At 51.3% G+C, this 23,428-nt stretch overlaps 1 long non-coding RNA gene across 2 annotated transcripts in view; it reads right to left on the bottom strand.

The window, feature by feature from the left end:
- Positions 1–22,258, bottom strand: part of LOC125930151 (uncharacterized) — a 133,271-nt gene extending 111,013 nt beyond the window's left edge. For both annotated transcript variants that reach the window (XR_007460086.1, XR_007460085.1), the window contains exon 1: positions 22,102–22,258. This is a non-coding gene — a long non-coding RNA (uncharacterized LOC125930151). The remainder of the gene's footprint in view (positions 1–22,101) is intronic.
- Between the last annotated feature and the right edge of the window lie 1,170 nt (positions 22,259–23,428).

Genomic DNA, 23,428 nt, shown 5'->3' with positions numbered 1-23,428 from the left:
AAGAGCCCCTTGGCCAAATACGTCTGGGAAACGCTGAATGCAACCCCACCCTACCCTCCTGGAAAGTCATCTGATCAAAATCTCTGAGTAGCTACTTTAAAAAAAAACAAAAAAAAAACAAAAAAAAACCCACTATTTTTACAGCAGTGCATCTTAACTTGAACATGAATCAGTATCTCTTCTCTCTGTCTCTACATTTGAAATTACTCTTTATGCGTTAATATTTATAAATGACTTTCAGTTCGTGCTTCCAGAACACACTTTTGGAAATGTTGCCATAGATACAGAGCTGCTTTCTTCCCTGAAGCGCATCTTTCTGGTGATGTTTGGCCACGAAGGTGAATAAACAGCTTTTTCCCTGATACCGTCAGGCCAGGCCAGCCAGTCCGCAGAGCTCTGTCGGCCCAGAGAAAACACAGCCCAGACCCAGTTCTCCGTCCCCCAGCAAGATGCAGGCAGTTTAGAGAGTCACCCTCCCCCATGAGGCCACTAGGCAGTCACCTGGAAATCCACTGCCTTGTCTCCACTATCCTATCCCAGTCATGGCCTAGAGAAGGGGTTATAAACCTGGTTTTCCATTAACTTTATAGAAGTCTGACTCCTGACTCCTGAATCCAATCCCAGACCTGATATACTAAGAACTCTGAGCATCACGATATGAGTTTTTACACAAATGAGTCTGCTGAGACCTGTGCTCGTGTACCACTAAGCCGCCAAATCTTGAATCCACCCCCCATAACAGAGCCCTTCAGGGACCACGGCTTTAGTGCAGGTGGAGGCCCCTGCTAACAGCCTCATGGGAGCCTTTGTCCTAAAGAAACTTCCTAGCCTGCAGTCAAGACCCTCGGGGGAAGGTGTGTTTCATTCATCTTTTTGACCCTCGCTCATCTAGCGAAGTGCCAGATGGGTGCTGAGCAGTTAGTAAATATTTGTTGCATCAGAAACAAATGAGTGAATGAATCAATGCGCGAGCAGGACAAAAATACCATTCACTGGCTGTGTCTTAAGGTCCAGGGCCAGCTCTTAAGGGAGCAGGAAGCAGCAGTTAAACCCAGAATAACACCTGTGCAGCACACCTGCCATTAGTCCCAGTGTGTTCAATTATTTCGGAAACCTGCACAATGTAATTTTGTTAGTCTGGAATCACGCTTTGTTTGCTTTAAAACTCCTTCTTCGGAAAAACAAAGCCGTTGGGTGCTGTGTGGAGTAGAAATACTTGAACCCAGTGACATCCTCCACCCTTCCCCATCACCCAGTCACTGCTTGAAGTCCTGGCAGGGATGGATAGTCCTCTGGGGTCCCAAAGGAATCGTTCCACAATGGCCACCTGATTAAGAATGATTCCACCCTGGTGCCACACTGGTACGGTCATTCGCAGGGGGCCTAAGATCTACAAAATCCTTTTCATCCCCCCCCCCCATTTATTTCATCCTCACAACTATGCTGGGAGGCAGAAAGCTTTGGAGTTATCACCCCCGTTTATGTTTGAGCAGTTCAGGGGAACCCAGAGAGAAACCCACCCTCCTTGGAACAGAATTGGAGGAATCAGAGGGTACAAAACAGAGGCCGCGAAGAGCAGAAGCAAAAAGAAACAGGAGAGGAGGACAGCAACAGACTCTGCAAGAGGATGTGTCCAAACCACAGCCTTGGTGAGACTCCCGTCACCCTGCCACTCTCGGCCACCAGGTGGCGGGCCCAGGCCGACTGAACCACTGACCCAACTGAGGCCCGAAGTGTAGCCTGAGGCCGAGGCAGCTCTAACGGGGGGAAGCGGACTAAGAGGGATGGACACACACACACACACACACACAAACACACACACACACCACACACATATACCACATACACACCCCGTTATCACACATACCACACACACACCCACACATACACCTCCCACATGCCACACACACATCACCTCCACCACCCCCAACACACACACCTCACACACCATGCACATACACCATCCTTCACACCATTTTGGTAGATGCTGGCGTGACCCTTTTCCAGCTTATCTACCTCTTGCCCTTCCCTTTTCTCCTCAGCATCTATAATTTCCAAATTTCTCATCATCTTTTCCCTAATACTCCTACCCCATGCCTTTCTCTCCTACCATCCTCCCCCCAAATATCAACATTTGTCTTCCCTCCACCATCCATTCCTCAGGGGTAAAAATAAAGCCTCCCACCAGCACATATTCTGCTCTGTCAAGTGCTTTCTCACCTGCCTCTCATTTGATTGCCTCAACAATCTGAAGAGGCAAATATTATTACTGCCACTTTATAAATGAGGAAACAGAGTCTTGAGAGGTTGAGCTCCTTGCCCACTCTCGGTGGTCAGGACTACAGGCCAACTCCTCAGGCTCCCGGGATGTCCCTTTGCCTCTGCAGCCCCCAAATACCTCAGCACTTGTCCCTCCACACAGCTGACACCCACATTCTCACTCACTATCCCCCTCTCCTGACACAGGATGTCTGCCCTCTGTCCCCATGTGATGGGTGGGAGGGGTGAGGAGACTGAGGGTCTGGCTCCCAAGCCCCACTCATTTGTGGGAGAGGAGGCGTGACTGAGAGAGGCAAAGAGAGGTCAGACCTGCTTCTCCAGAAGTCTCTGCCCTCGGAAAGAGGTGCTTGTGACCAGAGCTAAATTCTCTGGGGCTGTCTTGGATATAAGCAGAAAAGACTGAGAAATGCGTCCCATGTGTTTATGACTCAGCAGAGGCCCCACAGCACAGAGGTTCCCTCGGGCCCTGGCCGCAGCACAGGGAGAAGCTGGGGAGAGGGCTCCGTGGGCCTGAGACCTCCACCTGCAATTCCTAACTTCAAGATGTCTTAAATGCAACAGAGTGGGCCACACCTCCTTCTGGAGGCATGAGGCACGAGCACAAGCTCTACGTGGCACAAGTGTCTTCATCTGCATCCGCAGCCCCTTCAGGCGGCCCCTCTCAGGGACACTGAGAAGCAGTACTCAGGGACACACAAGGGACAGGCAGAGAATGTGCCTGGAACTCAGGCACTGTGCAGGTCCTGGGGTTCTGCTGCTCTCAGGCCAAACCCTGCTTACCAGGAGCCCAGATCACAGAGGAATCCCCGACTTCCAACCCATCTCAGGGTGGCTCTTGGACCCTAGGGCTGTGGCCAGCTGCTCCCGACCACGGGGAGGCCTCTCTCAGGCTCAGCCTCCAGCCGGGGCCTGGACTAGGGTGGGAAACAAGATGCCTACGGCACAACACACAGGGGCACCCCCACCTCAGGCGGGCGCTCACCCTACTCTTGGCTGAGCCCCACAGCCTCCCTTCACCTTCCCAGCCTCCTCTTGTCTTCATCCTCCCACTCCTCAGAATCTTAATCCTTCTGTTTTCTCCTCTGAAAAATGGGGACCGTGCAAATCTCACATGGTGGTGCGACGACCAAAGGAGATAAAGCTGAAGTTTCCAAACTTTTTTCAGCTACAAATTCCATTGTTTGTTCTTTATGATTCTTTTTAATGCTTATCAAAGCAGTACAGGTTCACAGCTAAATCCTTTGAAGGTTCCTCTGGCAAGGCAACAGGGATCTTAGGGGTCAGGAAGGTGGGAGAGTACAAAGACCCCACTTGTGTCCGTCTGCAGTGGGTGTTCCTGACAGTGTGAGAGCATCCCAGTAATGGGTTCCCAAGACACCACAACAGTCAGCAGCATTACGGAGTCGGTGCTCAACAATGGCCAGCTGGATCAGAATCAAAACCCAAGCTGAACATTCCACCGACAGATGAATGGGTAAGTAAATGTGGTATATCCCTACAACGGAATAGTATTCAGCCTTTAAAAAAAGGCCATCAGGTCATGTACCACTATGTGGGTGAACCTTGAAGACATTCTGCTAAGTGAAATAAGCCAGTCACAAAAACAAATGCTGTATGATTCCACTTAAAAGAGGTCCCTAGTCAAATTCATAGAGACAGAAAGCAGAATGGTGGTTGCCAGGGCCTGGGAGAGGTGGAAATGGAGAAGTTCTGCAAGATGAAAAAATTCTGGAGATTTGTTGCACAGCGATGTGGATCCACTTAACACCACTGAATGCTTAAAATGGTTATAACGGGCCCCGGCTCACTCAGTCAGTGGAGCGTGCAACTCTTGATCTCGTGGTTGTTAAGTTCGAGCCCCACGCTGGGTATGGAGATTGCTTAAAAATAAAATCTTTCAGGGGTGCCTGGATGGCTCAGTCGGTTAAGTGTCCAACTTCGGCTCAAGTCATGATCTCACAGCTCGTGAGTGTCTATGCTGACAGCTCAGAGCCTGGAGCCTGCTTTGGATTCTGTGTCTCCCTCTCTCTCTGCCCCTCCCCCACTCATGCTCTGTCTCTCCTCCAGAAATAAACATTAAAAAAAATTTTAATAAAATATTTTTTTAATGGTTAAAATAGTAAAGTTTAGGGGCACCTGGCTGGCTCAGTCAGAAGAGCATATATGACTCTTGATCTCGGGGTCATGAGTTCGAGCCCCACAATGGGTGTAGAGATTACTTAAGAAACAAATTTTAAAAGTAGTAAGCTTTAGGTTTTTACCACAATTAAAAATAAAGAAAAATAAAAGACTCTCTTGGGGGGCCCAAGAGAGCACTGGGTTTGAAATCTGAGTGGGGCAGCCAAGAGCATCCCTCCCTCCACCCCACAGCCTCCCTTCACCTTCCCAGCCTCCTCTTGTCTTCATCCTCCCACTCCTCAGAATCTTAATCCTTCTGTTTTCTCCTCTGAAAGGGGGAAAGGAAGTCACAAAGAGCACCGTGAAGGAGACAGGAGTTTGCTTCTGAGCTGCTTGGGAGAATTTATGAGGTAACGGTCTGTTACATGGGTCAAAGGCCATTTTAAGCACCAGCTGAACATGTCCCTCCTTCCCTGGCACATCGGCCAGCCCGCCACCCACAGTCCAGCCCCCAAACTGGACTGGACTGGCAGGTGCCGGCTCGGTGCTGAATGACTGCCTGGATGCCCAGTTCCCCACCCGGCACAGGCCTGGGACACACAGCCAGGGCTCCTCAACACACTGGTGGTTCCAGGCGTCCCTCAGCGGCAGCTCCTACCGAGGGAGCACCATCGGTGGCCAGCCCGCGCCCCCTAGTGACTGCACAGCTTCCACCTATGTCCACCTGAAGCCACTATCCTGGAACGTGAGCATCACCGCCTGGTCTTTGGGATAGCAAGTGCGCCAGCAAGGTGGGACCAGGGTGGACCTATCGGTAAGACAAGTGGTGACGGCATCTCTGACCCCTTGAGCGAAGAGCCTGTGCGGGAGCTTGGAGAGGCAAGCCCGTTGAGGTAGCCAGGGGCTAGAGATGGAGGCCAAGAACCATCACCACCGGCCCTGGTCCTACCACTTAAGGAGGAAATGCTTCCAGAACTCATGATATACGGCAGACCCTTTACACAGCTCACCTTATTTAGTCCTCTTAACACCCCAAGAGGTGGGTGTGCATGCTCCATCTCACGGAAGTGGAGACGAAGGCTCCGATACCTTGACAAACAGCCAGCCAAGGTGGGTAGAGGAGGAACTGAAAGTCAGGTCTGCCCCTCAGGCCCCAGCACTGTCCCTCACGCCCTGCCTTGTACTTGGACAGTCAGCTGTGGCGGTCCAGGGCCTTGGACCTCACCAGTGGTGACCTCACCGATGTGGCATCCCCAGACAGGGCAGGCTCAGAGCATGAAGAGCACCCTCCCCCCCATCAGGCAGTAGATGTGCGAAACTGACAGCTTCACAACCAAGCTCCTTCACTCCTGCTCCCTACCCCCCACCTTCCCAAAGGCCCTCAGGTTTCCAGACCTCACCTTCCTCCCTGTGTAGCCTCAGATGCCCCCAGCCTTAGGGAAAAACTGACCCCACGTGTCACGTCCTGCCAGTTTCTTCTGCTTCAGCTCTGAGTCTGCCAATCCTCCCTCTTTCCTTTTCTTCCCTGGCCTCTCCTTGTCAACTCATAGGACCACTCTGTAATCCTGCTCAGAGTTCTCCTACCAGGAACACATCTCTCATTTTCACAGAAGAGAAACACAAAACACAACAGCACAGTCACCACACACAGAAACAGATGATTCCAGAGCACCGGGAGCAACCCCTCCCAAGGATGGGCATTGGGCGGGGGCAGGAGACATTCCTGGATTGGGGGCAGAGAGTCTAGGGTTATCTTGAGCTGATTGCACTTAAAAGTGGTTGCTTCACTTCAAAGGGGCTTTTAGGGGCCCTTTTTGTGGGTTCTGGCAGTCAGAGCTACCCCCTGGGCAGGCAGTAAACCTATGAGAAGGAGCAGAGCCAGAAGCCTGCCCATGTCACCCTGAGCCCCATGCACAGAACCGAGGCTTTCAGGACCGGTTTCAGAACTACTATTTAGTCATTACTGTGAATCTTGCCTCTTCCCAGGGTAGCCTCTTTTGTGACAAAGAGAGAAACTGAGGCAGGGGACAGGTGGTACCCAGTGCTCATGGGGCAATGGGATCTCTGGGACACACTGGGCCTATCTCTCTGCACCCGCTCCCCCGACCCAAACAAGTTTCTTGTCTCACTGAGAGCCTTTCAACTTCCCAGGCTACGGGGGATAGTGCTGACAGAACGAGTCTCCAGCGTCTAACAGAGAGACCCAGTGCTACACACAGTCCCTTCATACATGCCTCCTCAGAACCTGGGCTTCAGGCTGAATCTCTAAGATAAGTTAGAAAAAAATAGTAATCGATGGCCTTTACTGAGCATTTACAGGGATGTTGCATATGTTTTTCTCCTCTAAGCCTCCTAACCACCCTGTGAGATTGGCGTCACACTCACTTTAAAAATGAGGAAAAATGCTCAACATCACTAATCATCAGGGGATGCCCATCAAAACCACAAGGGGATAACACCTCGCCCATTAGGATGGCTACTATCAGGAAAAGAGAAGAAAGAGACAAAGAAGGAAGGAAGGAAGGAAGGAAGGAAGGAAGGAAGGAAGGAAGGAAGAAGGAAGGAAGAAGGGAGGGAAAAAGGGAGGGAAGAAGGAAGAAAGGAAGTGAGGGAGGGAGAAAGGAAGGATGAAGGGAGAGAGAGAGGGAGGGAGGAAGAAAGGGAATGAGGGAGGGAGGGAGGGAGGGAGGAAGGAAAGGAGAGAACAGGTGTGGCAGCAAGGATTTGGAGAAAAGGAACCCTCAGGCACTGTTGGTAGGAATGTGACAAGGTACAGCCACTACAGAAAACAGTATGGCGGCTCCTCAAAAAACTCAAAATAGGATTACCATATGATCCAGCAATCCCACTTCCGGCTATACACCCAAAAGAACTCAAAGTGGGGTCTCAAAAAGATACGTGTACACTCGTGCTCACAGCAGCATGACTCACACTAGCCAAAAGGTAGAAACCCAAGCATCCATCAACAGATGAACAGGTGAACAAAATGTACGTACATACAATGGAATATTATTCGGCCATAAAAAGGAAGGAAATTCTGATACATGCTACAACATAGGTCAACTTTGAGGACATTATGCTAAGCGAACTATGCCGGTCACAAAAAGATACGTATTGTATGATTCCATTTATATGAAGTACCCAGAGCTGTCAGATTCACAGAAACAGAAAGTAGGATGGCGGCTGCCAGGGGCTGGGGGGAGGAAGGAACGGGGAGTTGCTGTTTAACAGGCACAGAGTTTCCCTTTCGCAAGATGCAGAGTTCAGAAGACTGGTTGCACACCAATGTGAATATATAATATACTTAACGCTACCGAGATGTACACTTAAAATGGTTAAAATGGTAAATTTCATGTGACATTTAATTACCATAATTAAAAATAAAAAGAAAATGAGGGAAGTGAAGTATCCCAATAAAGGAACTCTCCTGAAGGGCAGAACTGAGATCTGAACTCACATCTCCTGGGGCGAAAATGTGCTTTCAAGCACCCAACCTCCCTGGAGCCAAAGGTTTTTGTAGAGTCAGCCACACTCCCTTCCTAGCTTGTGCCCTTGGCTAGCGCAAGCAGTCTCATCCTAGATGACAAGCTCTCAGCACAGTTCCGGGCACGTGCACCTGCTAACCAACGTGTCCCTGCTAAGCACTTTTCCAGGCTCTGTGCTAGGCAGCAGGGCATAATGATGAATAAATAAAGCAGAACCCTTCCTCGTGGCATTTACATTCTAGCGAGGTGAGCCAGACAACAGGTACATAAATACATACCCAAGGAAAGTATAGGCAGTGATATGAACCGTTAAAGGAATAACTGTGAATGTAAAGGAAAATAAGTGAGGGTTGGAGGAAAGAACAGGTGGCTTCAGCTGGACATGTCAGGGACGAGCTCTCTGAGGAGGGGACATCTTAGCTAGGTCCCACAGACTGACCCGGAAAGGGTATTCCAACCAGAGGATACAGTTCACACAAAGACTTTAAGCCAGGAACAAGCTCCAAAGCTGGTAAGGGGATGGCCAGAGTGGCTAGCACAGAGGGAAAGAGAACAGAAGAGCTAAGACATTGGGGCGGAGGGCAGGGCAAGGTCACCAAGGACCTCACAGGACTTGCTGCACAGCTTGGATTTTATAAGGATAATAGGAAGCAATTGGAGGATAGCAAGCAGGGGGAGACATGGTTTGATTTTTGCTTTAGAAATAACTCATGGTTATTGAGTTGAGGTGGGCAGTGTCCCTATGTGAAGTTAACTTTCCCATGGGGTGTCATCAAAACTCGGCTCTAATCAATGGAGCTCAGGGCTCAGATCAGGACCTCTCAGAGTGACCTGTGAGGCACACACACTGCCCAGGATTTTCTGTACACCTGCCTAATGGGGGAAAACTGACATTTCCCCAGGGCCACCCTGGAAAGCAGAGGGGCTCAGAGATAACATCACCACCCCAGAGTCACGGGGAAATGCTCCAACCCACCACTGCAGGACTGAGGTCCTACTTCTGTCTGCTCCAAGCCTTGGCTTCCTCCATCTATAATACGGGGTCAGTATGGATGAGTTCTCCATATTGCTCATCCCTAATAAATTATGAGTTAAGGAGGAACACGGGCATTGATTTCCCTAAGTTATAAGCTGCTCTTTCACTGAAATGTGGAGTGTTCTTAGCACCATCAACCTCAGCCTCCCAAAAAGCTCGACAGAGTCAGGAGCTGTTGACACACTAGACAGCTGATGTGCAGAAGTAAAGGTTCTGAAGCCCCTTATCACTGATAGAACCCAGGTGTTCCGCTCCTCCAGCATGTCAGCCCAGGGTCCCCTGTGCCCACCTCATCAGCAAGCAGGAGCCTGCACTCCCAGATTGATCAGTCTTGTGATTATGACACGTGCTGTCATCCAAGGCCCATTTAGGACCTTCTGACCTCTTTATCAGCTCCCAGCCCTGCTATTACACCTCTCTCCATCTACCCACAATGTCAGAACTGCATGGGGGAGAAGCAATGCTTTCCTTGACCACCATGATGGATTACATGGAAATGACCCAGTGTCAGTGGGGGTGCTGAGCAAGCTCCCTGTGGGATCAGACTCTGGGCTCATCATTTGCTCTTTCCTGATACTCAGTGACCCCATCTCTGAGCTCTCCTCACTCTAACCCCTGACTCTCCTGCCATCTGCGTTCTCTGGTTTCTATCATGGCTGCCCCTTAAAAGTTGAGGGGGAGTCAAGGCTCCACCTTTGGCCCTCTGGTCCTCACTCTACACTCTCCTGGGTTGTAACCCTCACCCCTCTGCTGGTGAGCCCAAAACCAAAGCACCATCCTTAATTCAGTTCTCGGTCAGAGAATGTCCTTCATGTACCTTAAACCTAGCCTGACAGGCATGAAAGTAGTCACTTCCTTCCCCAAATGGGCTCCTCTCTTGGGTTCCCCATCTCCCTTAAAAGTCACATCAGTTGGCAGCCAGACATGCATCATCTCTGACTTCGCCAGTGCTCACTTCCCAAGAGAGGTCACGAGATGAGGTCAGTTCTACTTCCAACATACTTCATACCTCCCTCCTGTCCTCACCGTCCCCACCATCAGGACCCTCACTCGGGTTTTGCCATCTGTTGCCTGGATCACTACAGTGTATCTCAAATGGTCCCTAAACCTCCAAGTCCTCTGCTACACCTACTACCAGAGGTATTTTTCCACGACGTAGATCTGGTGATATTATTCCCTTACTCCAGATCCCTTCCTGGTTCCCCAAGCCTCTAGCCCTTCCTAATGCGACTCCACCACCTTCCGGTGTTGGCTCGAACCACTCCCCAAAAGCACCCTACTCTCCAGCAAGCCCGCGCTAGTCATTGTCTAAAGCCATGCACTCTTTAGGCATCTCTCTCATGCTGCACCTCTGCCCGGCATGCTCTTCCACCCTCCTCCCACTAGGCCAAGTCGAAGCTCTGAGGTGCTTTCTCAGACCCGCCCAGCCCTATTCCCAGATGGCCACTCTTTCTTCTGGATGTCACTGCCTTGGTCCCGCCTCTGTGTCCCCAGCCCCTTTCGGTATGGAGTATGTTTGATGTTCAAACACTGGCAGAATTAGATTCATCTGTTCATATGCTAACTTATTCAGTCAATAAATATTTATTTAGACCCTGCTCTATGCAAAGCATAGTCTTAGGCATTGGAGGGAGGGAGGTGTGCAAGGATTCTTGACCCAGAATCTACCAGGGAGCTAAGACGTGTGTCCTCATACCTGCGCCACCGGACACCACGAGACAGGCACAGGGGCTCCCTGGATGGAAACTTCCCAGCACAGGTGCTGCCTCCACCTTAACAATCCAAGTGGCCCACTGGGACCCCGGGCGGGGAAGGGGTTGGCAAGCACTGATGAATTCCAAGCATCATCAAGCATCCCAGTTCAGCCCTGTTCAATTCTTGGGGCACCATGCTAGGAGCCACACAGAGCCCTCTCGGCCCCCACCATCCTTCAGCTCCCCTATCCTTTCTGAAGTCCTCCCTGTCTGCCCCAGACCACTTGAACCTTCATGGCCCCAAACTCCTATAGCGCTCACACTCCTCTGGGTTGTGTACAGTTCCGCTCCGCTGCTTATTTTCTGTTGGTCCTGCTGTTCACATCAGTCAGTAACCCCGCAGGGAACAAACAGCACACTCGCATGAGGATGATTGTAGGAGAGTTTTTCAATGAGGGACGGGTTAGAGAGGAACCAGAAGAGATGGGACTACGCCCAGGGCTCTGTCACAACCCTGGAACTGAAGAGCTGAGGGAAAGGACTCTCACTGGACCCTGGAAGGTGGGGGTCAAACAGGATCCACGCAGGCAGAGCTGGCATTCCTAGCCAGCACCCAGGCTCTATTCCCACCCTCTTCCCCCGCTCTCCCACCCCCATGCCACCCACTGTCCTGCACCTTTAGGACCAGAGAGGTGACCTGGAGCTGGAGGTGCTTCCTCCAAATGCCAGTGCTGATACAGACCCTGATGATGACCGAGAGGAACCCATCTGCCGGATGCCAAGACCCAGTGCTGGCCATGAATTTATCATCTGCTTGCCCTAACTTACTCAGACACTCTGGGCTCTGCCCCCCAGCACCCGGGCTGTGCAACACTGGGGCCATGTTGCCCCTTTCTAGAGGTGCCAATGTTTCTCCTTCCGAGAGAAAGCACATCACCTGGCTTGTAAACGTCTAAGAGGGAGGCTGCGGGAAAGGGGCCGCTGAAATCCAGGGCTCTTTACCAACACTATTTGACATCACTCCCCAAGTTGTACCAGGAACGACGGGAGCCCATAAGTCTACCTGAAGTTTCTCTAAACAGCAGAGTCCTGGATACAAGGCAGCTCCAGCCACAGCCCCCACATGAGAGCTCGCAGGGGGTGTGGGGCTTTGCCCTTCGTGTCAGGCCGGCCAAGAGCCCAGCCTCACGAGCACCATAAACAGGGCCCTAAGAAGGGGGTGGGGAACGGAGGCAGAGGAGGTGATGGACTGCTTTTTTTTTTTTTTTTTTTTGCAACACAGTCAATTAATAAGAAAGTTAAAAAGGCCATTGTGTTATTCCACTTATGAGAAGAATGTGACCCGGGGCCGCGGTTCCAGGTACCTGCTCCCGGCAGCTCTGGTGGTGCTCTGGGTGATAAGGGAGGCTCTGGGGGAGTGAGGCTCTGTCTGGTCTCCTGTAAGTGCTTACACTGAGCAGCCCGCAGGGCTCGTGGCAAGGAAACCCCAGTCAGCAGGTTCATCTGAGGCTCTCCCCAAACCCTCCGCTCTTCTCTGCGAGCCCCAGGCGGCCCCGCAGGGGTCAAGCCCCCCAGCAGGATGCCCAGGCCTCTGTAGCATGTCCCCTCCTGTCTGTTCTGTGTGCTGCTTCTGTCTTCTAAGGCCACACATCAATGCACAGTGTGGCCTTGTCAAGTGTGAGGTCTGAATGGACAGGCCGCACCGCGGCAGCACCAGGGCCTGTGTCACTGTCAGCGCAGAAGCCCAGGACTGGGCAGACGCTTGAAGGCACCCAGGAAGCGCACTCTCACATACTGGCCAACGCCTGAAATTCCACCCTCAGACTTTCATTCTTTTCACTTAAAACACTTAATCATCAGGAGTTCTCTAAGAGAGAGGTGTGACCGGCCCCCCTCTTCCCTCCAAGTGGCCACATGTTCATTGTTCATCCCGAAGGCAGCTCTCCAGAGACAATAATCTTGCCCTTGCCTGAGTACGTGAGTCCTAGCACAGATGGGGTTGTGGCCCGCTACTGAAGAGATGCTGCTGTGGGCTGGCCCCATCGAGATCAAATCGGTCACGGAAAGAGCAGGAGCCAAGGATCAGCAGCTGTGGATCCTAGGCTGTGTGAGCTTAAGAAGGTCGCTCCTCTCTCTGGGTCTCCATTTCCCCAGTTCTAAACTGAGGAGGTGGATGAGTGGTCTCCAGGCTTCCTCCCGGCGCCACAAGGCTCCACCATGAAAGGTCCTGATCCTCGGGGACCAGAGAGGCATAGTCCCAGCAGGCCCTGTGGCAGGCTGCGGGCCGTTCCCCCTTGCAGCTCAAGTTCAACGTATCCAATAGTCGCTTCCATTCTCCCCCACCTCTTCCCTCTGGCCCTCAGGCCCCTCCCACCAGGCCCCAGCCACAGGTCCCATTCCTCCTTCTGACCCACACCTGATTCGGCCCTCACCCCGCATCAAATGGTCTTCCAGCCCAAGTTCATATAGGAGCAAGGTCTTTTGCCACCAGGGTCTGTCCTTCATTGGACATGAACTTTCCAGGAGCCACCTCTAATGCCACATCGCGCCTGTGTGTCACCGAGGGAGCTGGGCTTGGGGAGCCACAGCTGCTCTTCCCTTCAGGGCTGCTCTCCCGGCTGCTGCCCAGCAGCCTGCCCCAGAGCCCTCTCCTCAGGCCTCCCCACAGCCCCAAGTCCTGAGCTCCTTCACCTTCACCTCCAGCACTTCCAAACCCCAAGTCCTGGGCTTGCGAGACCCTTGCCAACTCTGGGCCAGGGAGCCCCACTTCCCACAGGCTCCTTGGTGATCCCTATCCCCCTTCCAGTAGTCCAAGGTCACATGAGGACAGAGGCCAAGACCAAACTATATGGTTTCTTTCCTGATTTTGGTCAACAGCCATGACAGCTCTAGATCTCTCTCCCACACCCATAACAGCTCCCGACTGACAGGAGAGAAAGATGCCAGCCCAAAGCCACCCTGAACTTTCTGTGTGAAAAGGCTCAACCGGAGTCCTCCAGCAGGAGAACACCGAGGTCGTCAAACACCCCCTTCCACAGGGCAGCTGCCATCAATCTTAAGCCCCAGGACATCACAAGAAAACAGTTTTTAAAAGCTGACCTCTACCATTTCTCAAGAACATCCGGGCACGTTTTCATCTGTAATCACTTTGGCAAAGGGGAGGTCAGGGGTTGCTTTTTTCTTAAAGATTTTCTCAATCTTGCCAAGTGCTGGGTTGGCGTCCTGTCTCTTTAGCAAATGTTGGGGTGGTGGGAGGAAGTGATGGTCATTCAGGGAAGGGAGGCGGGAGCGAGGCTGACGTCTGTGAGCCGTCTGCAGGTACGCCCCGCTGAAACCACCGTGCGTGCAGACGTACCACTGACAGAAAACGGTTGTGACTTTGTGTATCTGCCAGTGATTCGTACCTCAGCACAATTTAGCTCTTCTGAAAGACTTAATGCCTAAAAAATCACTGCCCCAACTCCACCACAGAACCCTCTCAGGAGGTTGAAGGGACGTGGCTTGACATCAAATGTAAAATATCCAAACTTAAAATACAGATGCAGCGCATTTAATCAAACATATACACACCCATGTTTTTTTTAATTTTTTTTTTAATGTTTATTTATTTTGAGAGACAGAGGGACAGAGCACAAGCAGGGGGGGGCAGAGAGAGAGGGAGACACAGAATCTGAAGCAGGCTCCAGGCTCTGAGCTGTCAGCAGATTCCGACACGAGGCTTGAACCCATGAACTGAGAGATCATGACCTGAGCCGAAGTCAGACACTTAACCGACTGAGTCACCCAGGCACCCCCATATTTTTTTTATTTAATCTGTCCGAACTAGGACAGCTATGATCAATGCTATTGGCTAGCTGGTTCTCCAAATTCCAGGACACCAATAGAAAGCTTAGTGAGAGGAAAGAACAGGAAAGAAAACACCACTTGAGGGGCGGCTGGGTGGCTCAGTAGGTTAAGCATACGACTTCAGCTTAGGTCATGATCTCGCGGTTCGTGAGTTCAAGCCCCACATCAGGCTCTGTGCTGACAGCTCGGAGCCTGGAGCCTGCTTCGGATTCTGTGTCTCCCTCTTTCTCTGCCCACCCCCACCTCTCCCCCACTTGCACACTCTCTCTCAATAATAAACATTAAAATTTTTAAAAAAAGAAAAGAAAAAAGAAAACACCACTTGAGTAATCAGTACTCTGAAGAGACGGGTCCAGGTAGGTATATAAACTGGCAGCAAAAGTTTAGGATAAAGTTATAGATAGCCTATCCATAGTGGAATATTAAGAGCAAAATGGGATCTGGAGGCTGTCTCTGATCCTAAGGGTGACATCAGGGGAATGATCACCCACAAACCCAGGGTGCTCCCTTATCAGACACAGCTCTTCATCAGAAGACCACAGACCTTAGCCCACATGGCATTTCCTATACCCTCTTGGACACCCTCCAGCCTGATGAGGCCAGAAATTCCCTCTTCCAAACAGCTGAATATCGGCCAAATGCCTCTGCCCGGGCCTGAAGGTCAAAGCACAGAAGGTGGTGTTTTTTCATTTTGCCGCCTTTCTGTCTCTTTGTTCTTCCCCGTGCCTCATTATCTTGAGAGGTCTTTAATAACTGAGCAGGCCTGCAACATTCCTCCTCCTCTTCTCCCACATGGGCTCTTGCCATCTCCCTCCGTGGAGGAGGACGGTGAGAGTGCCAAGCTAGCTGGCCTGAGTGTCTCTTCCTGGGGCAGCTGGCTCACAGCCCCAGGGCAAGAACTGGGAACAGAGGGTCCTGGAGCCTCCCCGGAGTCCATCAGCCACAGGAAATGAGATTTTAGCAGAAAAGGAGGTCTGTCCACCAACACTTCCACCCTGCCCTGTGTGTACAACCGCACGCGCGCGCGCCCCATACGCCCCTGAGTCCTCCAGCCAGCATGGCCTGAGTCATGGTGTCCATGAGTTCATAAGTGAGAGGGGTTTCGAGGGAGGTGCCCCGGTTGGAACATGCCAAATCAGGTGTTTTCCAACAACTCAGGATGATGCTAGGAACACACCCCCACGGACAGGATATTACTTATGTGAACAGTAAGTCCCCAGCTGGTCAACATTCAAGTGGCAACTATAAACATCCCAGATCTCCCAAATGCTCCTCAAACCATCACACTTCCTGTCAGTCCCGGAGCGAGGAAAGGTGGCTGGTGTAGTCAAGTCCTCAGACGGAGCACTGTGCTGAGATGGGGGCCCTGAGGAAGAAGCCGGTCCCTGACCCCCGGGGGCCCCCAGGCTTTGAGAGGAGCCAGCAGCACACACGGGAGGCTGCCAGCGGGGCTCTAACGAACTAAATCCCATGAGAGCACCTACAAGGGGTCAAAGGGAGGTACCCCAGAGGAGGTGGCACTGGGACCAAGCCTTCACCTCGGAGGAGGATCTGAACTATCCCCCAAGGCAGGCACGAGGGTGTGAGCCCAGGGCACCACAGCCTGTGTGGAAGCAGGCAGAGCAGCTAGAGCGCGAGCTACTTGAGAGCCGACGAGCCTACAGAAAAAGCACCGGCTCACAGAGGACTTGAGTGTTGGGATGAGGGTCTGAATTTCATTTGCTCCAGGAAGAGGGTTCCTAGCAAAGGCTTTCTAGTAAAGCAGAGATCCAAGAGGCTGACAGCCTGGGTTCAGGTCGCAGCTCTGCCACTTACTATGTGGGCCCTGGGAAATGTATTTCATCATTTGGGATGAATGTGGGATAATGTATTTCATCAATTACAAGATACATCCTTTTTCTTCTACCTTTTAAAATCTGTAAAGGGGTGCCTGGGTGGCTCAGGCGGTTAAGCATCTGACTCTTGATCTCAGTTCAGGTCTTTGTCTCAGGGTCGTGAGTTCAAGCCCCACTTTGAGCTCCACGCATGGAGCCTAAATACACACATACGTACGTACAAACACACATACATCAAATGTGTAAAATCATCTTAGTATCGTTGGCTAGGTGGCAAGAATGACACAGTAACATCGGCTGTGCATGCATAGCAAATATTACAAAATCAATGTCAGCTGTCTAGAAAAAAATTCATGCTTTTTTTCTTAAATGTTTATTTTTGAGAGAGAGAGAGAGAGAGAGAGAGAGAGCATGAGCAGGGTAGGGGCAGAGAGACAGGAGGGCAAAGGATCCAAAATGGGCTCTGTGCTGACAGCAGTGAGCCCACTGTGGGGCTCCAACTCAGGAACTGCAAGATCATGACCTGAGATGAAGTCAGATGCTCAACCAACTGAGCCAACGGGCGCCCCAGAAAATTCATGCTTTTAAGAAATACTGCATCGTTGCTAATGGCACAGAGAATGTTATGGGGGCGGGGCGGAACATAGGTTCTGAGGGCTCTGAGTGTTAAAATAATTCAGAAGGGTGGAAGCCTGAAAATGAGAAAATGTGGTGAACACCTAGACTAATTTACTTCATTGTGAACTTAAGTATGTGCTAGATAAATATATGACTTTGAAAATTTATGTCTAAACAAGTCTAAAAGAGCTCTTTCGGGTGCCTGGGTGGCTCAATCAGTTAAGCATCCGACTTTGGCTCAGGTCATGATTTCACAGTTCGTGAGTTCAAGTCCCATGTCAGGCTCTGTGCTGACAGCTCAGAGCCTGGAGCCTGCTTTGGATTCTGTGTCTCCCCCTCTCTCTCTGCCACTCCCCCTTGCACGTGCTCGTTCTCTCTCTCTCTCTCAAAAATAAACATAAAAATTTTTTAAATAAATAAAAGAGCTCTTTCATTAAATAGATAATAAAAATTTGAAGTGATAAAGAATTGTGTCAGAATTTTTCTTTCTTGTGGCGCCCGGGTGGCTCAGTCTGTTGAGCATCTGACTTCAGCTCAGGTCATGATCTCATGGTTCCTGAGTTTGAGCCCTGCGTCAGGCTCTGTGCTGACAGCTCAGAGCCTGGAGCCTGCTTCAGATTCTGTGTCTCCCTCTCTCTCTGCCCCTCCCCTGCTCATGCTCTGTCTCTATCTCTCAAAAATAAATATTTTTAAGAAATTTTTAAAAAAGAATTTTTCTTTCTCAGTGTTACAAACATAAGGTGCATCTTACAACAGACAGCATCTTCAAGCCCATCACATACGCCTCACACAACTGTTAGGAGGATCAAAGGAACTGGTATTTATATTAACCACTGAGAATGGTGCCTGGCAAATGGTGATTCCAATATACACGCTATCAAATAAACAACCTGATTTGTGTCTTAGAAACGTTCCTAGCAGGGCTGTGCATTAAAGGAGGGAAGTGAAGTCACGGGCCAGGAGAGCCCTGAAGAGGACTGGGACAGAGACGGTGAGAGCCCGTGTCAACGGTGGCCGTGTGGACAGACAAGTGCCAGGTGGGCTGGAAAACATTTCGGAGGTAAGCCCTCAAATATCTGATACCCCATGTGTGTGTATGAGGAAAAGGGAGGAGGTGGAAACACCACCAGAAGTTTCTAGCTGGGGCCACAGAGCAGTGCTTTCACGTGAGATGGGAAATGCAGAGGAGCAGGTAGGGGGGAAAAAAGAGTGACATGGGTAGGTCATGTTGAACGGGGACGGCTGTGGGACATCCAAGCGAAGTACCTGGCAAGAAGCTGGCAATTAGGGTCTAGTGCTCAACAGACACACCCAGGACTGTAAAAAGAAAGTAGGGGAGGGAAGAAGGCAGGGAAGGAAGGAGGGGAGCTGAATGGATTCCTGCCACCACACAGCTTATGTCACCTGCGCAGCACCCACCCCCCGGTTCTCCTTAACACTTGAGGTATTCGTTTATTTGTCAGGCTCCCCACTCAAGAGCGAGCTGAGGGCAGGGATCAAGTCTCCCCTGTATGTGTAACTCAGTGCTTAGCCCAGAACGCAGCACACGCTAGCCATTCCATGAAGGTCTGTGGGTGCCACCCCCATCAAGGGTAGAAGCCCTGACGCCCCGTCCTCTGGTTCACTTGTTCTTCACTCTGCTCCCTCAATCTGTGCTTGCCAACTGCAAACCGAAACTGATCTGAGCAGGGAAGAGGCACTGATGCTCACCAGACGAGTAGGGAAGAGAGGGACAAGAGAGGTGACAAACAAGACAAGACAGATGAACACAGAGGATGACAGAGAGAAATAAGGACATTCCAAGGTTGGCCATGAAGGCCTGCTTGCTGTCTCCTGCTGTGGCCTCAGTGTCCCCCATGAGGAAACCCCACCCTCTCAGCCTTCCAGTTCAAGTAGTGTCTGAAGCGGGGGTTGAAAGAGGCCTGACCCCAGGAGCTTAGTTGCAGGACCATCGGCCTCTCTATGGCAGGGTGGCCACGGGCCAAACCCCTCACCTCCCTGGGTGGGTCTCGGTTTCCTCTTCTGTGCCCCAAGGAGGTGGATGGATGTGGATGCCTGTTCCACCTCTACTCACAGCCCCTCCCCTGCCTCCCACCAGCATGCAGGGAGAGTAGCTGCACCATGCAAATTTACCTTCGTGGTGCTTTGCTAGCACTTTTCATGGTCAGTGTGGTTCAGGTCTTGTCATCCTCTCCCACTCCCCTCTGTCTTTGCTACTTCTGTATCCAGCACCCTCCTCTAGACTCTGGTCTGCATCACCTGGTGGGCTTATCACTGGGGGCAACCCTCCGAGAGTCTTTCAGATGGCCCCAGGGCACCCCACATCCTACAACCCGAGGACCTGGCTTCAGCCCCACATACGCTCCTGCGATCACAGGACTGTTCTGGGCGAGTCACTGTCCAGTTCGCGGAGAGTCTGAAAGGGAAGTTTGGGACCACCTCCCAGTACACACCCTCAGCCACAACGGGCTTTCTGACGAGCCCCCACTCATAGGGGACAGTCCAGTCCTACCCCGCCTGCCCCCAGGGCCCAGGTTGAGAAAATGGACAGGAAAAGGGGCAGCCCACAGCTGTCCTGGTGTGAGCAGGCCCCGATAAAAGGCAGCAGGGGCAGCCCCGCACTGGGAGACAAAGGAAAACAGACACGGGATGAGATGAGGGAAGTGCCGGCCCACCCTGCTCCACACCACCGCACTTTCCAGATGCCCCAGAATGAATCCAGGCTCTATTTTTGGCCACTGCCCACCGGCTTCCCTGCCCCAGGCTCATCACAGAAATGCTGGGCCTGCCCAGCCTGAGGGTTATCACAGGGACGCTCCACCCACCCCTGGAACTGGGGGACTTTCTAAAACCCCATGACACATGCCACTGCCCCTTTTGCTCTCTCCTTGCCCCAGATGGCTGGCAGTGCATAAAGTCACTTTACTTCATCATGGCTCAAATTGGGGAGCTGGGACACTGAGCAGGAAAGGGGATGCCCGGAGGTCCCTGGGAGCCCACAGAGCCTGTGGGCTGCAAAACAGCAGCCGTGATGGTCCCCTGAGACCAGAGGGCTTTACAAGGAGACCCTGGAACAGAACAAGAGTTGGGATGGGCAGGGAGAGGCATACTCACAGGAGAAAGGAATAAGTTCCCCAGAGAGGTCCAGAAGCCAAGCATTGTAACATGAAGTTTTGCAGGCAGAAGGAGGGCGCAGTATGAGTGGGGGATCTGAGGAATGAAAACCCCAAAGGCCCCGAGGTGTATGCAAGAAGAGGTCCTCGGAGGGCAAAGGTTGGCAATCCAGCCCAAGCACCACTTTTTCAGAGGGGAAAAGACCCAGAAGAAATAAAAGAAAAACAGTACAGGTCTTGGAAATGGGTTTTCCTAGGTGAGTAGGGGCAGAGGGGGTGGGCAACGTGAGGGTTTCGCTCAGGAAGGTAAATACTGGGGAAAGTCAGTTTCTTGATGCACTTTATGTCCTGATGCTTGGTTTATCCAGTTGTCAAAACAGCTGCTTCACCAGGCAAGATGGACAGTCAGTTGAGTGGTCTGACAAGGTGCATGCTCTTTGAGGGCAGGGAACATCTTTGGTTCACCCTGCACTGATGGGTTTTTAGATATTTTAAGTTACAGATGTAAAAACCCATCAGAACAGCTGTCAGCCAGCACGCCACACCCACAGCTACCAGCTGGGTTTGTATCCCAAGCCATGCTCAGCCCCAGGAAATATTTGTTGCTTTGAACTGACTTGAGGTCGAAAGAAAGTATCAGTCAGTTTAGTTAAGTAGTAGGTTCAACTTGGGGACTGAAGGGACTTTCTTCTCCCTGAATTATGGTCCTAATCAGGGCTCTAGGCTGCCACACAGAGCTTGGAGCTGTTAGCACGTGGAGGGCATGGCCCTGGCTGCCGGCTGTTTCACGTGAGCTGGTCCCCAACCAGGGCCAGCCCAAAGGGAGCAGCTGGGCCCTGCTGTGTTTTCAGAACTCAGGATTGCCTCTGGCATCAGCAAATAGCACCAGAAAGTTCCATCACAGACCAGGGACAAAATAAATAAATAAAAAGAAACCAGTGACAGCTGCCTGCCATCACCGTAATTAAAATAAACATGCAGCCCACCACGGCCAGTCAGCCTTCTGCCTCCCTGGCAACCCCCCCACACACACAGGCAACAGCCACCTGTGGACGGACGGAGGTCACAGCCCTGGGGGGAAAGGGGCTCCCCAGCTCCAAGTGTGCCCACTTAGGGTCCTGTGCACCCTCTCTCCCTTCAGCCCATCTTCTCCGGTCTTCACGTTCTAGAACCTGCCAAGCTGGGTCTCTACCTCAGGGCTTCCAAATTTGCTGCTCTCGATGGCTGGAAAACATTCCTGCCTCATTTCCTCACTGTTCCACTCAAAAATCACCTCCTTAGAAAGGCCTTCCTTACATGCCCTGGGGCATGTAAGGGGCGCCTAGGTGGCTCAGTCGGTTAAGCGTCCGACTTCAGCTCAGGTCACGATCTCGCGGTCCGTGAGTTCGAGCCCTGCGTCGGGCTCTGGGCTGATGGCTCAGAGACTGGAGCCTGCTTCCTGTTCTGTGTCTCCCTCTCTCTCTGCCCTTCCCCCGTTCATGCTCTGTCTCTCTCTGTCTCAAAAATAAATAAACGTTAAAAAAAAAATTTTTTTTTAAATAGCACACGTGGGGCACCTGGGTGGCTCGGTCGCTTAAGCATCCGACTTCGGTCCAGGTCATGATCCCATGGTCCATGAGTTCAAGCCTTGCATCAGGCTCTGTGCTAGCAGCCCTGAGCCTGGAGCCTGCTTCAGATTCTGTGTCTCCCTCTCTCTCTGCCCCTCCCCCACTTGTGCTCTGTCTCTAGCTCTCAAAAATAAATAAATGTTAAAAAAATAAAATAAAAAAAAATAAAAAAAATAATAATAATAAAATAGCACACGTGCGGCCCTCCAGCAACGAACCCTTGATTCTATTTTCATTGTCTTCTAAGCACCCACGTCTATGTGAACTTATATTATATGTTTATGTTTTGCTAATCTGTTACTGTTCCCACCTCCCCAGCCACCCCTGCCCCAAGCCCCAGTCCTGCACATGTGTGCACCCCAAAGGACAGGGACTGTCTTGCTCACTGTTGTTTCCCAAGATGCCTGATACATACAAGATCCCAAGTACTTGCTACATAGTAACTTTGAATAAATAGGTATTTACTTACTGAATGAATGAAGTGTCATTCCTTCCACGCCAAGATGACCCATCTGACTTACATCAGAATAGCTGCCATTTCCAGTAAAGGATGAGGTGAGAGAATTCCTATTCACTGATGTCACAAGGCCACCTACCAGATGGCAGCACAGGAATGACCATCATACTAGTCTCCTTGTGCCAGGCCCTCTACCAGGTTCCCTACACGTAATAGATCTTTTCCTCCTTGTAGTCAACCTTACACATGCAGCATTTTCATCCCCATTTAACAAATGATAAAACCAGGGCGCAGAGAAGAAACTTTCAGTTTCCCATCTCACTGAGTTAATCCATGATGGAGCCTGGATTCTTTTTTTTTCTTTTTTTTTTTTTGTTTATTTTTTGTGTGTGAGAGACAGAAACAGAGTGTGAGTGGGAGAGGGGCAGAGAGCAAGGGAGACACAGAACCCAAAGCAGGCTCCAGGCTCTGAGCCATCGGCACAGAGCCCGAAATGGGGCTCAAACTCATGAACCATGAGATCATGACCTGAGCTGAATTCAGACAATTAACCGACTGAGCCACCCAGGCACCCCAATATACTTTTTTTTTTAAGTTTACTTACTTATTTTGAGAAAGAAAGAGAAAGTGCGAGTAGGAGAAGGGCAGACACAGAATCTGAAGCAGAATCCAGGCTCTGAGCTGTCAGCACAGAGCCCAGCACGGAACTCAAATTCACTAACCGTGAGATCGTGACCTGAGGCGAAGTCGGATGCTTAACCAACTGAGCCACCCAGGTGCCCCTAGAGAGAGCCTGGACTCTTGAAGCTTTTTCAAGGGACAAAACGAAAGCAACTAGACCATCCCTACAACCCCCTTCCCTCCCCCAGGTACTTTTCCTACCCACTATACTGACAGCACTGAAGGAGTTAATGAGGCCTGTCCAGCCTCAACCAAAGCTTCCCAGAAATTCATCAAAGCCTTGAGGGGTAAGGGTGAGGATGAGGGGAGAAGGAAGAAGAGAGAAAGTGGCAGAAGACAGGCTGGGAGGTTAAATGATCTAAGTATGGCCCACCAGATATCTCAGGGCAGCAAAGGGCTCACTCAGACCCTCCACCCTTTCCCTGAACCTGATAGATAGACATCTCTCAAAGTTATCTCGGCCTCAAAAGGAAACTGTCAGCCCAGCAGCTGGGCTCCCCAGGCCCAGGCTGCCTGGGACAATGGGGCAGGGTTTCCGGCAAGGGACGACAGCAAGACGGGAGGCAGGGCCCCAGGCTGACCTGTGGAAAGCAGAAACTCAGTATACTAGCAAGCAGACCAGCCCACAGGGAGATGTAGGCTCCAGGACCCCCAAGCC

This window comes from Panthera uncia, chromosome A2 (genome assembly GCF_023721935.1).
Source record: "Panthera uncia isolate 11264 chromosome A2, Puncia_PCG_1.0, whole genome shotgun sequence".
Taxonomy (NCBI): Eukaryota; Metazoa; Chordata; class Mammalia; order Carnivora; family Felidae; genus Panthera; species Panthera uncia.
This window is presented reverse-complemented; position numbering and strand designations above follow the sequence as displayed.